This window comes from Canis aureus, chromosome 5 (assembly GCF_053574225.1).
Source record: "Canis aureus isolate CA01 chromosome 5, VMU_Caureus_v.1.0, whole genome shotgun sequence".
In the NCBI taxonomy this organism is placed as follows: domain Eukaryota; kingdom Metazoa; phylum Chordata; class Mammalia; order Carnivora; family Canidae; genus Canis; species Canis aureus.
This window is the reverse complement of record NC_135615.1, coordinates 54,712,333-54,727,040: the sequence shown is the minus strand read 5'-3', so window position 1 is coordinate 54,727,040 and position 14,708 is coordinate 54,712,333. Positions and strand designations below refer to the sequence as shown.

The following is a 14,708-nucleotide window of genomic DNA, read 5'->3' as shown; positions in this document are numbered from 1 at the left end:
GCTTAGCATCTTTTGCAAAGAAAATATACTATATGTACAAAATCATCTTCTATTTTATTTGTTTGTAATGTCGCCCACATAGGCAGCGGGGCAGCCATTTGTCTTTCCATGGGTCTGCAGTCGGTGCAAATTTCTAGGTGTCAGCAATAAAACACTGCTTTTCTTATCCTTACTCTCAGTGTCAAGCAGGCTACACTGAGATATACTTCAAGTAGCTTCCAAGGAAACCAGGCTGGCAAAAAGTTAACCTGGTGACAACATTGTTTCACATTCTGAATTTTACTCAATTCTGAAAATTGAGTAAAAGACCCCATAAGGCAGGTAACATATAAACATGGATTCAGTCTCTACAACTGGGCTTGCTGGAGATGACTTTTCGAATAAAGACGTTGATCGATTATTTAGCAATTTTTGGCAATTTTACATTTTGTTCCTAAATCCTCTAACATTGTGACTTGCCAATAATTTTTTATCAGATTAGTTCAGAAATTAAAACCATTTACTTACTTTTTTTTTTTCCAAGTAGAAAATCTGAAGCATGTAGCTAATCTAATAAATGCTTGTTGCATAAATGCCAAGCTCAGCGCTGAAATCTTGTGACTTTCTCCTGATTCTGGGTATGTTTATAAGCACACTATATATTTTTAATGTAATTACCTTTCTCACTAAGTGCGTTCACATATATTCCTCATAGCATTATTATTTTTTTAGAGTAGGATATTGGGATTCATAAGGTTTCAGTGACTTACACGTTTATTTTTTGTCTATCATTTCATCGTAAAAAATTTCAAGTCATTTCTAATGTTCTTCTTTCCCTTCTGAAGATCCAAATTTCCATCAGTTTGAAGAACTTCCTTCTGAAGAATTTTGTGGTTTTGGATGCATTATTAGTGTTGAGCTATCTTAGCAACATCCTAGACATTGTGAATTCGGAGGATTGAGGGTATTTAAGCTCAAAAGAACTTTGAGAGAAGTAGTGGACAGGAAATTATACAACTCTGTATATAACATTTTATGGTACAGGGCTACTTTGGTCAATTCTCTGTTCCTTTTGTCTGAAAATATCTTCATTTTACTTTCACTTTTGAAGGACGTTCTCACTGAGTCTAAAATTCTGGACTTATAATTATTTTTTTTCATAACTTTAAATGTGGTGTTCTTCTGTTTTCTGGTTTGTTTCTGATGAGAAGCCATCTATCATTTGAATCATTCTTTCCCTATAAGTAAGCTTTTTCTAGATTTTTTTCTTAATATTTGTGCTTTTAGCAATTTAACTGTGATGTGTTCAGTCATGGTTTTATATTTGTAGTCATTCTGCTTGGGGTTCATCAAGCTTCTTGAACTTGTAAATTTATGTCTTTCACTGAATTTGTGGACTTTTTGGCTCTTAATTTTTTCAAATATATTTTCTGTTCATTTTCTCTTTCCTGTCCTCTAGAACTCTGGTTCCATGTACATGTGATAACTGTTACTTTGCTATTTTCCCATGGGTCCTCATTCATTTTTTTCCTCTTCTTTCTTTGCTTTTACATTAGAGAATTTCTGTTGATCTATTTCTAAGTTCATTGATTCTTTCCTCTCTGTTACCTCCAACCTGTTATCAAGGTGAATATATTTTTTTAAACCAGTGAAATTGGGTAAAACTTTTTTTTACCTAGTGGAAATTTTTTTTTTTTCATTAGCCAGTGAAATTTTTCCCTCAGATGTTTTATTTTTCAGTTTTAGAATTTTTATCTGGACATTTAAAAAAAAAGTTTCTGGTTATCTGTTGACCTGCCTATCTCTTAAAGCACACTTTTCTTTCTGTTAATGACCATAGTTAAAGTAGATTCTTTAACACATCTGGGCCATCTCATGGTTGGTTTCTTGGGACTGTCTCTTCTCTTGAGAATGGGTGGCATTTTCTCTGTGTGGAGTATATCACTTATTCTGCTATTGTTTTTCTTTTTGATTTGTTCTATTATAGATGAAAATATGAATATGAAAATGAACTTTTTAAAAATTATTTTTTAGAAGATTTTATTTATTTATTAGAGGATGAACAGGGGTGGGGAATAGCAGAGGGAGAAGAAGAAGCAGGCTCCCCACTGAGCAGGGAGCCTGACTCCAAGCTTGATCCCAGGACCATGAGATCATGACCTGAGCTGAAGGCAGATGCTCAACCAACTGAGCCACCCATGAAGCCCTGAAAGTTTAATCATGGTCTCTTCAGGACCTCTCAAAAGATGGTGATTAGTGTAGTTGAAGTAGAAGTTCCAGTTTGAATGCATCTTTTCATATTTGGGCTGACGTATTATGTAGGAAATTCCTGAAATTTATGTTTTGACTTTGTACCTAGTAATTGATACAGGTCTCTGCTCCTTTGAAAAAAGCTAAATCAGATTCTTTTTTGTTTTATTCTTATGATGATATCCAGACTTATTTATTCAAAGCATAAATAGTACTCTGCTTGAAAGTTCTGTGGGTTAAACTGGTTATTATAGTGTTATTCTTTAAGGGTGGAAATGACTTCTTTCTTCTTCCAATAATTATGTGCCCTACACATAGTAGGTGTTTAGTCAGGACATGTTTAACTTGTATCTAGTAGGATGGAAAAACCCTAAATAGTGTTCTTTGGCAATATATTATTTTAATTTGAGAGTTTATTGAATTCATTTCCCTTAATTTTAAGTTTTTAGTTTTAGGATAATTAAATATTGATAGACATGTTATGACAAGTAATATTGCTCCTTTATTTAATGGTCTTTTTTATTTAGGGTAAAGATGAAAGACTTAAATATTCTCAGGCACTTTCCCAGTAAGGGAGGAAAAATCCCTAAAACTTTACATAAACTAATAAAATCTTTCTAATTTAGAATGCCATTTGAAATGGAAACTATTAAACTTAGGTAAGGATATTGGGATATAATATTCAGGCCATCAATGTCTACCAAGTTGAATTGTGTGGTTTCAGATGCATTATTAGTGTTGAGCTATCTTAGGGACATCTTGGACATTGGTGAAGTTGGATGATGAGGGTTCTTAAGCTTAAAAGAACTGTGAGAGAAGTGGTGAGCAGGAAGTTAGACAACTCAGTGTGTGAAAGCTCTTTTTCTTTTTGGATTTTAGCCTACTAAATTGAATATTTTGGGGGCAAATATTTGCTTTGTAATCTGCATAAAAGAGTTTATACTTTTCATTGCTGTGACTGTCATTTTCACATTAATAAAGCAAAGAGCAATATTGCATTTCCCCCCTATTCAACTAGATGTTCTCCCTTCTGTTTAAATAAGGCTATGATTGGATATTGACAGAATCTGATGGTTTGCGTTTGCATTGTGGTGCTGTGGAAAGCTCAGGGCTGCCCAATTACATTTTCAGTCTAAACGAGGCACTGCCACCCTCCCCTCTCTTTTCCCTTATTCCCACTCACTACTTTATAGTTACTTAGGTACAAGGAGTTGCTAGCTTTTTGAAAACAAATACTGCACTTTCCTCATCTTATCCCAATGCCCGGCTTGGGAACTGGTACAGAGTAATGATTATTATGTAAATAAATCACCATAGTTGTAAAAGAATTAACAGTTGATATTTTCATTGTCATTGACCAAATGAGTGGACTGATGTAAAAAGTAATGATGTGTGGCCTCTTCCTTAACAAGATTGGGTAGCTCACTGCGGGGGAGTCTTACCCGGGATCCAGGATTGGGAGCCTCATGCCAGGCACCATCAACCTAAGTATTGTGCTTCTCAGGCTGCCGTTAGTCTGTGAGAGTGGTCAAATCCTTCACAGATGCTGACAAACATAAGCTAACACGTATTACTTTTGAGACTTGGATTACTCAGTGTCATTCTATGCATAAATTAAATTCTCCAAATGTTTGCATGATTGAGAGGAAGAAATGAAAACTCTCCTGGTGTTAATGAAGTATGACAAAGAAAGATGTGTATGAATAATTGTCAGTCTGCCTATCTGTTGTTTGGTCTGCCTAGAGTAGCAAATCTGATTGTGATTTGGCTAAATTGAATCGAAGACTGTTTGAGCCTTTTAGCTCTGTGTGTGGAATGTCAGCAGGGGTGAATTTTTCAGAATTTTTCATGAGAAAAAAACCACATCATACTCAGCATTCTAGGACAAAAGGAGCACAATTATCAAGCAAGAATTAGTGCTATCTTTATAATCTGCCAACATCTTTAAGCAACACTATAGCAAATGTGTGAAGTAGGTCTAAAATTATTGACATTGACACCAAAGAAATTGTGAAGTAGGCATTAATAATCTTTAAATAACATCAGGAGATTTGTAGAGAGGGCAGAAAGTTGTTTCCTTAGCTCTGCCTCTTTGGCCATGAGCCCTCTCCTGATTGACCTGCTTTTGAAGCAGTGGTTCTTTACTGAGGTGGTGAGGGCAGCTGCTTCACAATCCTTGAAAACTAATGTCCACTGTGAAAATGGAGTTGTCATACACAAGAATGTGTTGATCCTTATTTCTAATAGAGATATAAAGGGCTTAAGAGAAGGAATTAGGCATGGGGATGGTAAGTGAAGCACGCCCCCAAGATAAGACCATCTTAGAAGGATAGAGGCAGAGAAAAGATGATGATCAGAATTATAGGATTATGGAATTTTAGAGCTAGGAAATACCTGAGATTTGGGTTGGTATAAGTATGGACAGTAGAGTTGCTAAACTTCCAAAATTTTCTGGTAGTGGGAAACAATTAGATGGTAGAATTTTACTCTCAAGAATATGTGAGTCTGAATCCCTATCCTTTGGAATCCCTATCATTTGGAACAGTGTTCTAGAGGATTTGTGCTATACTTTAGTGGTTCTACTACTTTGGATGATTCATAAAGTAAAAAAAAAAAAAAAATCCTATTACATCTTTATTATAGGACCAACTTGTCCCTAATTCTTCAGTGACATTTGGATTTCAGAGCAAGTTAATTGATGCTGACATCTTGTTTTAGGCAATGAAAAACAATACAAAAGCAAGAGTGAACATGGAACAATGAATAGGAGCAGTAAGCCCATGGTCTTTTTTTTTTTTTTTTTTTTTTTTTAGCCCATGGTCTTAAAAAATGATTTTCAGGAAGGCTCCAGGAAGTTATATAACTGTCCACCTCTACTAGTCCATACAGAAGAAACTATGATGAGCCACATTTCTGAAGCACTCATCTGTATGTTCTATTTTAAACCTCCCTCTTCTCATCTTTTGTACTTGTTCTTCTTCCCCACCATTCATTTCCCAGATCTCATTAGAAATGACAATATCAAGTTGAAGTCGAATGTCTATCTTTTCCCTTTTTATCTATTTTCAGATATTACCTTACCCTAAGACCCAAGTGGTTACTTGGAATACAGAATTTTGCATTCGAGTGCTGGGTATGATACCCAGCATGTAGCAGGCAGCTCTAAATAGCTGTGACGTCATTATAAAATCCATTGGTTTGACTTCTTGTTGTGTGACTAACTCCTAAGAATGGATTGCCTTTTGATGTATGGACTTTAAGTTTTCTATGACTTTTGTGAATGGTTTTTCGAATATATATATATATTTTTAATTTGGTCTGTTTCCATGTGGTATGCTATCAGAGTACCAAGAGTTCAAGGCTTGAGTTTCGTATTGGGAGTTGTCATTAACCTGCATATGTCTGAGGAAACCTTTCTCCCTGAGAATATTCTTCAGTTCTTTGCACTTAAGTGCGTCAATTGAGGAAGATGGTGGCATGAATAAAAGATAGACATGGACAGGTGACTTGTAATGAGAAACTTAGGTAAGTGTGCCTCCCCCGGCCACCCCACCTTTGCCCAGTGCTTCCCACCAGGAGGTGTGTCCTGTTACAGATGAAGCTGAATTGCGTTTCTCTGCTTGACCTAAACACTGGTGCTGTGCCTCATACTCTGCCCAAGCATACTATTTAGCAGCAAGAAAACCTAGCCCTTCTCTGAAAGTCAAGTGCAATTCTCCAGTGTGTCAAATGGCAGTAATTACAGGCTCTCCTGGAGGAATCAGAAAGTCTTTATCTGGATATGGGGGTTGGACCTGGCCTCAGGCACAGTGAAAACCCAGACACTTAAAGCCAGGAGGGACCATGAAGGGCTAGGGTTGTGACATGTGTGTGGGGATTTGACCTTGGCTATTGTCTGTTTGGACTTATTTAACATTGGCATAGAAAAAACACTCAATTTCTTCCCACCTTGGTCTCATTTTTTTTTTTTTTTACACGTATATTTCTCTCTTCCTTAAGAAGAATACTCCTTCAGGTCTAATTTAAGCAACACCAAATGCCCTGAGCATAATTCTTTATTCTAAAGCAAAGCTCTTCAATGGAAGAATGGCTCATTTAACTTCTGAATACTCTTTTGTACCTGTATTTGCTAAACTTATCTAATTACTATGAAGGCTTTCAGTATGAATCCTTCTTGGGCAGATGAAAGGCTTGTAGAAACAGCCAAAGCTGGCTTGACTTTTTTTTGCTTCTTTTATTTAAACAGGATAACCTTCCAATCTGTGGAGCTGAAATTCATGATACGGCATTAGCTTTTCTGAATAGAGCAGGGTAGGGATTGGTGCTTAAAAAAAAATTTTTTTTTTCAAATGCCAACTAACCACTATGCAGCTGGACCAGGAAGCTTCTGGTAGTGTAATGGTCTTGAGGAGAAATGTGGTCACTGATCAGTAAAACCCCAATGTGGGGAAAATAACAGGAGGCCACTTGTAATATTGGGAATGCTCTTTTCAGCTTCTTTCTCATGTCTTCTAAGCCTGTGTTTGTGTGTGGCAGGTCTCTATTTTGTCACATGAAAGTTCAGTAGAGTAACTGTTCTCACTAATTGCTAATGGGCCAAATTGCTGGTGCTCACAAGGAGAGATTCTGAAGACAGATAATTAAGTTTCTAAGTAGTTGAAAGTGTCAGGAGAGAAAAATGACATCTTCACCTCACCAGGTTCATTTTTTTTAAACTGTATTAGTTGGGCTTGTTCTTTTTAGTCCCATTCATGTCAATGAGAAAAATCTAGAGAAACTGGAAAGAAAATTTCCCTTGACTCAAGACTTTCTTTGCCCTTGACTTAGTTCTTAGATAAAAAGGGTACAGAGAGGCTCTGGGGGGAACCACCCGTACTGGAATCCCTAAGACTTTTTCTCTCTAGGCCTGCTGTAGCCTCTGCTGAGCAGTTTTTTCATAATAAGTGGTGCTTTCTTAGGCCACTTCTTTTATGCAGTGGAAGTAGTGATTAGGGGATATATGTACTCCAGAACAATGAAGGAACACACTAACAATGAAGTCCTCAAAAATTCAGAATAAATAAAATGACTTGGTGGGGGCAGGGTGGTGTGCTATGAGAGTTTTAGATTTAAAGGGAATCCTTCTGTGATTTTTTTTTTTTAGTAAAATATTGAATCTTTTTTTGAAGCAAATTATCACATCCCAATTTATACTGTATAAATCTGGAGTGCCACATGGAGATTTGACTTTAACTGGAACATGCCTTCATTAAGCTACTTCAAAGCCAATTCCTCTCCTTCCCTGGTTAGAAAGGAGACTCCATGAAAACAAAGTCCTTGATGTTTTGTGGGCTTCGCTGATGCTTGAGAACACATAGTAGGTATCTGCTAAATATCTGTTGAGTCCATGGGACAAATGAGGAGTCAGACACAGAGCTAATATTCTAAACTGTGATCCAAGAAGCAAGATCTGGAATTTCTTGTTAGTGTTAATATTTGAAAGAGGCGTCTTTGGGTTAAAATGGAAAGAATTTGGTTGGAGATCTTAATGTAAGAGCTGAGTACTAGTTTTGCCTCAATGTAATTTCTCTAGACCAGTGGAATCCTTTCTACATTTATGTAGGCCGCACACAGTATCTACCCAGAGAACTGACCTGTGGCCGGCTACCTGGGGAAGTTGGATCACTCATTCTGGTTGGCTTCCTTTTTCTGTGCCAGGACATGGTTGTAAATTCATGCACAGGTCATGAACTGTCAGCGTGTAGGTTTATAGCACTTCTTGTTCTGTGCCATGACATGACCTTTCCTTGAGAAAGTTTAAATGGGAACTGATATGGGGTGGGGGTGGGTGGAGCACCATTAAATGGAAACATGGTCCCGCTGTATCTCTTGCTTACAGTGAAGCTGGGGATGCAGGCCCCTATAACATGACTTCCTTGTTCATATTTTATTCGGGGAAAACCAGAGCCACATGTTTGAGTGGCACTTTCTAAGCTCCTGTTTCCAAATTCAAACTGAGCTGACACGTGGTATACATGATTTCAACTCAGGAGCAGATTTCACTTAATCCACAGGGCATCTGAGTTACATGAGTACAAAATGAGAAACAGACGTGACTGCAGGTGCTTTCTGCCTGCTCTTGTATAACTAACTCAAGGGTGTCTTTGATTTCAATAAGAAATTTGGCAGGGAGCTTGTCCATAAAGCAGGTAATCGCATTGGTTTTTGGTAAAAGGGCTTCTCTCTCCTCCCACCTCACTCACCACACACATTCAAATGCACATAAAATTTCCATTAGAAAGAACAGAATGACTGTTAAAAATAAAATTTAAAGGCCAACCTCAGTAACCTGTAAATTTTCCATTTTCCCTGTAAATGGCCATTGGTTTTCTTGCCCTGGATAGCCTGATTTTAAATGGGTAATAATTACTCAATAGTCTGGAATGGTTCCAAATCTATTGTGTAAATAATATGGCTTTTAAATATATTAATGAATAAATATTTAACCAAAAAACCAAAGCAACTTCAAAGAAGTCAGTCAACTCCAACGGGGACATAGCACATTTTTAAAAAATTGCCTAAATAAGAATTTGTTCAATAGACCATAAACATTCATGGCTCGACAAAGAGTGTGCTACCTTTGTGCTTGGAAATGTTTCTAGCAAAATCCTCATTTCCTGGACCAAAGTTCTGTGTGGTTGATATGAAGCTCTGTCCTATTGTTGCTTCATGGGCTGTGACCTTGGGAAAGACTCTTCTTGTGTTATCGAGCTTTAGCATTTAGAAGGTGCTCAGTAAATGTTTGATGATGATAATGATGCAGAAGTCTCAGTTTGGGGTCTGGGTGAGCTGAATATCATTCCCAATAGTGTGGCCTATTTTGGCCATCTGTTGGAAGCAGAGAAAGTCCGTTTCACCTTTTTAGCCTAGGCTTGTTGACCTTGGGCAAGACACATTGTGTTTTTGGCCTTCGGTTTCCTCATCTGCAAAACGAGGAGATGGTCTGTTTGACCTTCCAAGTCCCCCCTGGTTATAATTAAGGGTATGATTCTGTGGGAAGTTTGGGTTTTACTGTGTGCATTAAGAATTTTATACAGAGAAGTCCACAACAACTTAGATTTTTTCCATAGCCTAAAGCCAATACACTTATTATAGACACTCTTCTGACTTAGATACCCTGAATCAACTTTGTCTAAGTTTGGTTTCACCAGTTGTGCACTGCACAACTCCAGGGGGCACCATTCACATAGACTATGAAGTGAATGGTACCCCCCCCCCCCCAAGTTATGCAACGTTGCTGCTCTGCCTTAAATATACAATATATTTTCTTTCTGGCTAGCGAACAGATTCATGTTGTTAGATTTTTTTTTTTTTTTTGACGCCTATGTTTGTTGGAACGCTGCCAACTTCTTCTTTCAGACTCCTTTTCCAAGAAGACTTTCTGCCTAATTCTCTTCGCAAGGCTTGATTAGAATGAAACTAACATCTAGTTTAAAAGGTGATCATTCTCAGTCAGATGAGTTTTCCTCAGAAAAGATCCAGGATTGGGGCACTAATTTTCTGCCTCCTTTCTGGCATTGTACATGTAGAGTAGGATGGTATCAGATGGCAATAGGTTTTTGGCAGCTTGGGAGCTAGGTAGCTTTTATATTTTGTATGTTTTCACTATAAAAAGGAGTCAGGAATAGATTGTTGTTTCTGGAAACTCTGCCCAGTGATTGGGCTAATGGGATTTTTCTATCTTGCATTGTGAAGAGAGTTTGATCTTGAACCGGGGCTGATCCCATTCCTGAGAGGGCTTCGGCTTGGTGGCCTGGGGAAGATACAAGTGGAATAATAGCTGATTGCCACTCTGCTATGACACTCGGAAGAGGAAAAGATCACTGGGATTTGCTCAAGCTGGTCCTCTCCCCTGTGGGGAGCAGACCTGGGCTCTTTAAAAAAACATTATTGCTTAAAAATAACAAGTAGGACCTGAAGTGCTTTTCAGCTAATGGGTAAAAACTAGCTCTTTCTTACTGAAGGCAAATTAATATTTAAAGTCTGGATTCTGGGCTTTGAAATGTTCTAACTTACTGGAGTTTTTACCACCTGCTACTCATGAGCATTCTTTTTTGCCAACTGTATTCCCCTCTAGAATGTGCTTTACTTGGCTGGCAGCTCTTGCAGCTCTAGACACATAGCTCTAGGATGTGCAGTGTGCAGGAGACAGTTACTTCCCCCTGCCTGTCCAGACCATTTACCTCAAATGATGAGATTATGTGGCATTGAAAGTTAAACCTGGTTTACCAGCCGGCTGTATACACAGCTTCTGAGAGATGAGCAGGCCAGTGCCTGGTGGTCAGCATCATCATAGCAATACATGTTCCAAACGTGGAGGCACAATTCTGAGTAGTTAATCTCTCCTGAGATTTACATGTTGCCCTTGACTAATGTATCAGTAATAATCATGGAATTTTACTCCCAGCAGGGATACCTTTTACTGAGACCCGGCTTGGTAGGGGCCACTTTGGATACATTATCACTAATCCCTCCCCAGATATGAGAGGTTGTGATATTATTATCCTTATTTTATAGGAGAAGATATTGAATCTGAGAGACGGAAAGGCGTTTGATCAAGCCGAGGTCAGGCTTCAAGGCCAAGGGGAAAGCCTGGCTCCATCCTCCAAGCCATGTTGCAAAACCGTCCCTCGTCTTGGTGGAAATGCAAGCTTTCCTGCCACCTTCTCCTGCGTGACCTTTTCTTCTTGGCCCAGCCCCATTCTCTAGTCTCAGGCCATTTTGTGGGTCTGCTGTTGGCCTCTTCCAATTGCCCTGAGGATTTCTCCTCCTTTCCACAAGATTCCTTTCTGTGGTCACTTTCTGGTTATGCAATTTTGAGAAAGTTACTTAATTCTCTGGCCTGAAGTTTCCTCCTCTATAGAATGTATACAGAATTGTATATATTAGGTTATAGGTTTTTTCAAGGCTTAAATGTGATCATGTCTGGGACACCTTTAGCACAGCGCTTGACACATAGTAGGGTCCCAACAAGGGGCCTTGTATACAAATTGTAGGCGCTCAGATCTTGTGGAACTGGTGCCACATGCATTCCAACACCTGCCACTTAGCGTTCCCCCCACTGTACTACCGTCCCTTTGCATTGCTCATGCACTAATTCAGATTCTCATGATGTAGTGCTTCCACCTATTGCAGCTGGTCCTCCGTTTTCTGCTCACATCCGTTTTTTCCTTTTACAGTCTATCCCACACACTTCTGAAAAAATTAATTTTTACCAAAGCAAAGCTCTAATCACATCACTTGTCTGCTCTGAAACCTTTGATGACACCCAACTGCCCATTAACTTAGACAAACATCATGTGGAAATATCCTCACTGAAATGTCCAGATGTGTCTCTTCTTACTGCCTAAATGGACCCTCACTGGATGAAAGTTTATCCTAGAGCTATGATCACATCTTCCCTGCCATCTCTTCTTTCCACGGAAGCTACCACACCCACAGCCCTTGCTGAGCAACACATATGAGCACAGCTGGTTGGCTCAGAGTCAGGCGCCTGATCCAAAGGCTGCCAATTCATGAGCTGTGTAGTGATCTATAATGTCTGACCCAGCGCTAAAAGATGGACTGGTCCAGTTAGATTTTGTCTTGGGAATATCAAATACAGCCTAGGAAGAATTGTTCAGTGAACAGAAGGAACTGAAGCCAAAAAATCATGAGCAAGACCGATGGGAATATGCAAAACCAAAGCCATGTAAATATAGATGAAATAAAGGAGAAGCAGAAATGATAAACATGACTTAGCACATGTTCACCATGACTTAGCACATGTTCACCCTCAATAAATATTTGATGAAGGAATGAATAAAAATGCCATTTGGAACAGGAGAGGAAGTAGATACATGGTGTGTCTTAGTAGTGTTAATGACAGACTCAAAGGAAAACCCCACCCCTAACGGGAGCTCTTAAGGGCCACGTTGGATCCAAAGCCCTCCTTCAGCTTTGGCCTCTGTGAGACTCAGGCCCTACTATGGCTTAGGTTTTTGGATTTCAGAGGCATTGTACTTTGTCACTCCATATGTGTCCCCACAAAAATTCCCTGACTTGAACTGGCCTGAGTTGATTGCTGTTTCTAATAAATCAAAGGGCAGGATGGAAGCACCACTAGAGTGGGAAAAGCATAGCTCTATTGCTGTTTTTTAGTGTCAGTCAGTGAGTATTTATTGAGTGCCCGTGTTGAGTCTGGCATTTTTCAGGAGTGCAGGATATGGTGGTGACCAAGAAAATCTGCTCTAGGTGTTTACGTTCTGTAAGGGTGATAGGCAATAAGCATGCAGACAAAAGAGTGAAATAGTTTCAGCCACAGCTAAGTGCTGTGAAGAACAGGGGAATGTCAGGGAGGGCAACTATGGGGCCGCTCTAGCTATTGATTGGCTTTCTGAGCTGAGACCTTAAGGGATGAGGGAGTGATAGCCATGTAAAGATCTGTGGGGAGAGCAGTCTGAGCAGAAGGAATTACAGAGCAGAGCCAGAGCCAGGAATGTGAACAGTCTATTCAGGGAGTAAAGATGGCCAGTTTGACTTGATTGAGTGAGAAAGGAGTAGAGGGAACAGGAGGTGGGGACGGCTTGGCGGGGTTAGACTGCATAGGGCCTTGAAAGCAGGGGGAGGGCTTTAGGCTTCATTTTCAGGGGAAAGGGGTATGAGATGATGTGTTTGTGCATTAGAAAGATGATTCTGATGACTATGTAGTGTATCTACTGGAAAGGGCAAGAATACGAGGAAGGAGGGCAGTTCAGAACTATTAAAATTAAATAGGCAGGAGTTGACCGTAGCATCAGTGAGGGCTGAAATAGCAGACATTGTGGAAAAGAGTTGAATTAGTGCTTTTATTTTTGGAGCTTGAGCTAGTACCTACATTGAGGATGAATGCTGACTTAGATAGGGGGTAAATGAGAAATGGAGCACTAAGGGATCTTGGCCGGGTTTTGGACCTGAGCAACTCTGGGGTGGCGGTACGATACATTGAGATAGAGGAAGTGTCAAGCAGGGAGGTAGGATGGGGGAGGTTTGTGGGAGACAAGCAGCAGCGTGGTGGAGAGTGGAGAGCTCTGGGCTGCGAGTAACATGCAGTGGCATTTAAACTTGTAAGACTGGGTGAGCTTTCTCGAGAGAGAGAATGTGGGATAAAGAGAAGAGGAGGCCCACAGACAGAGTGGCGGGCATTCTGACTCACCTCAGGCTGGTCACTTCGTGGCTTTGGGTTTTGGTTTCCTCTTCACATGAGGGACATGGACTAGAGCTCTGCGCTGCCCCCTCTCACTGTGACATTCTTAGGCTCTTTCACTGAAACAAAGAACAAACACATACATCGTCTAAATTTGAACTTAAAATTACGTATTGTTAAAGGCAGACTCACTCAGCCACGGCTTCTCTAGCCAAAGAGCATCCCGCAGTAAGGTCAGGCTCACTTGGTTGTGAGAAGCTGATTATTATTATTACGTTCTTTGTTCCAGAAGTGGCATGAAAAAAGCTACTTCTGAAAAGTCACTGGTTGGGTGCCGGAAACAGTTATGGTGGGGGAAGGAGCAGAAGTTGCAGTTATAAAGTGGAGACTCTTCCCACCTGTTACCTGGGGTCTCAGTTGCCTAATTATTTTGAATATTATCAGTATTTCATAAAAGGAGTCTGCCCAGCAAGAACAGCTTGTCCTGACTTCAGCACCATTTGTTGATCTGGCTCCTCGGCCAGTGCTGAACAAATGCCAAGGAGCTAGCGGCAGATGAGTTCCAGCTCAAAGGTATCTGTTATGAGGAGGGAAGTTGCTGATAGGGTGCATGCCTCTTGCTTTCTACAGAGAGGGCTCTAGCTCTGCCTTTCTGATCTGCCAGGGGCCCATGGACACGAGCTTCAGTGGGCACAGAGCATAACTCGGGTAGAGGAGTGAGGGTGAGAGGAGCAATTAATCTTGGGACTGGTGCAAAAACTAATGACACCAGGCCCTTACACTCTGTGATTACTCAAGGAGCCCAAAGCACTTCATAAACATGGAATAATTTATTCAAATCTCCCAACTTTTCCTGCAAGACAGCTCAGTATTGTCCTCCCTTCCTTCTACTTCTGTGACTGGAGGAGCTTGACTTACCTCCAATCCCACTGCAGATCAGTTACCGGGTAAAGCATATGAACATCTCAATGCAAGTGTTGTCAGCCACCTTGCTCACTATTTCCCAATTTAATAAAAATCGTCCCAGTTACCTAGGAGACTTGGTACAACTTTGTAGATAGGCTAAGAACATTTATGAGCAACAAAAGTGTTCAGCTGTCAGCCCGATTTTCCACCCCAGCTGAGACTTACTGGAATCGCTTACATGGCTAAGCCGGAGTCACATGGCAGGTGACTTCCTAGCGTTGTGCTAAAGATGAAAACTGTAAGACATTTTCCTCCCCCCCAGGATCCATATGCCCTCTGTTTCACCATGATGTAGCCCACTGATCCTCTT

General features: G+C 40.0%; 1 protein-coding gene and 1 long non-coding RNA gene across 20 annotated transcripts in view; one reads left to right on the top strand and one right to left on the bottom strand.

The window, feature by feature from the left end:
• LOC144314205 (uncharacterized) overlaps window positions 1-14,708 on the top strand; it is a 375,014-nt gene that overhangs the window by 202,280 nt on the left and 158,026 nt on the right. The window lies entirely within an intron of this gene.
• Window positions 2,003-14,024, bottom strand: LOC144314208 (uncharacterized). Of its 4 annotated transcripts, none has more exons than XR_013380046.1 (3): window positions 13,831-14,024; window positions 13,442-13,551; window positions 2,003-10,021 (listed from the first exon to the last, which is right to left on the bottom strand). It is a non-coding gene; the product is annotated as an uncharacterized LOC144314208 (long non-coding RNA). The 4 variants fall into 4 exon arrangements; XR_013380044.1 differs by having other exon boundaries at window positions 13,838-14,020; XR_013380045.1 differs by lacking the exon at window positions 13,831-14,024 and adding an exon at window positions 13,625-13,824.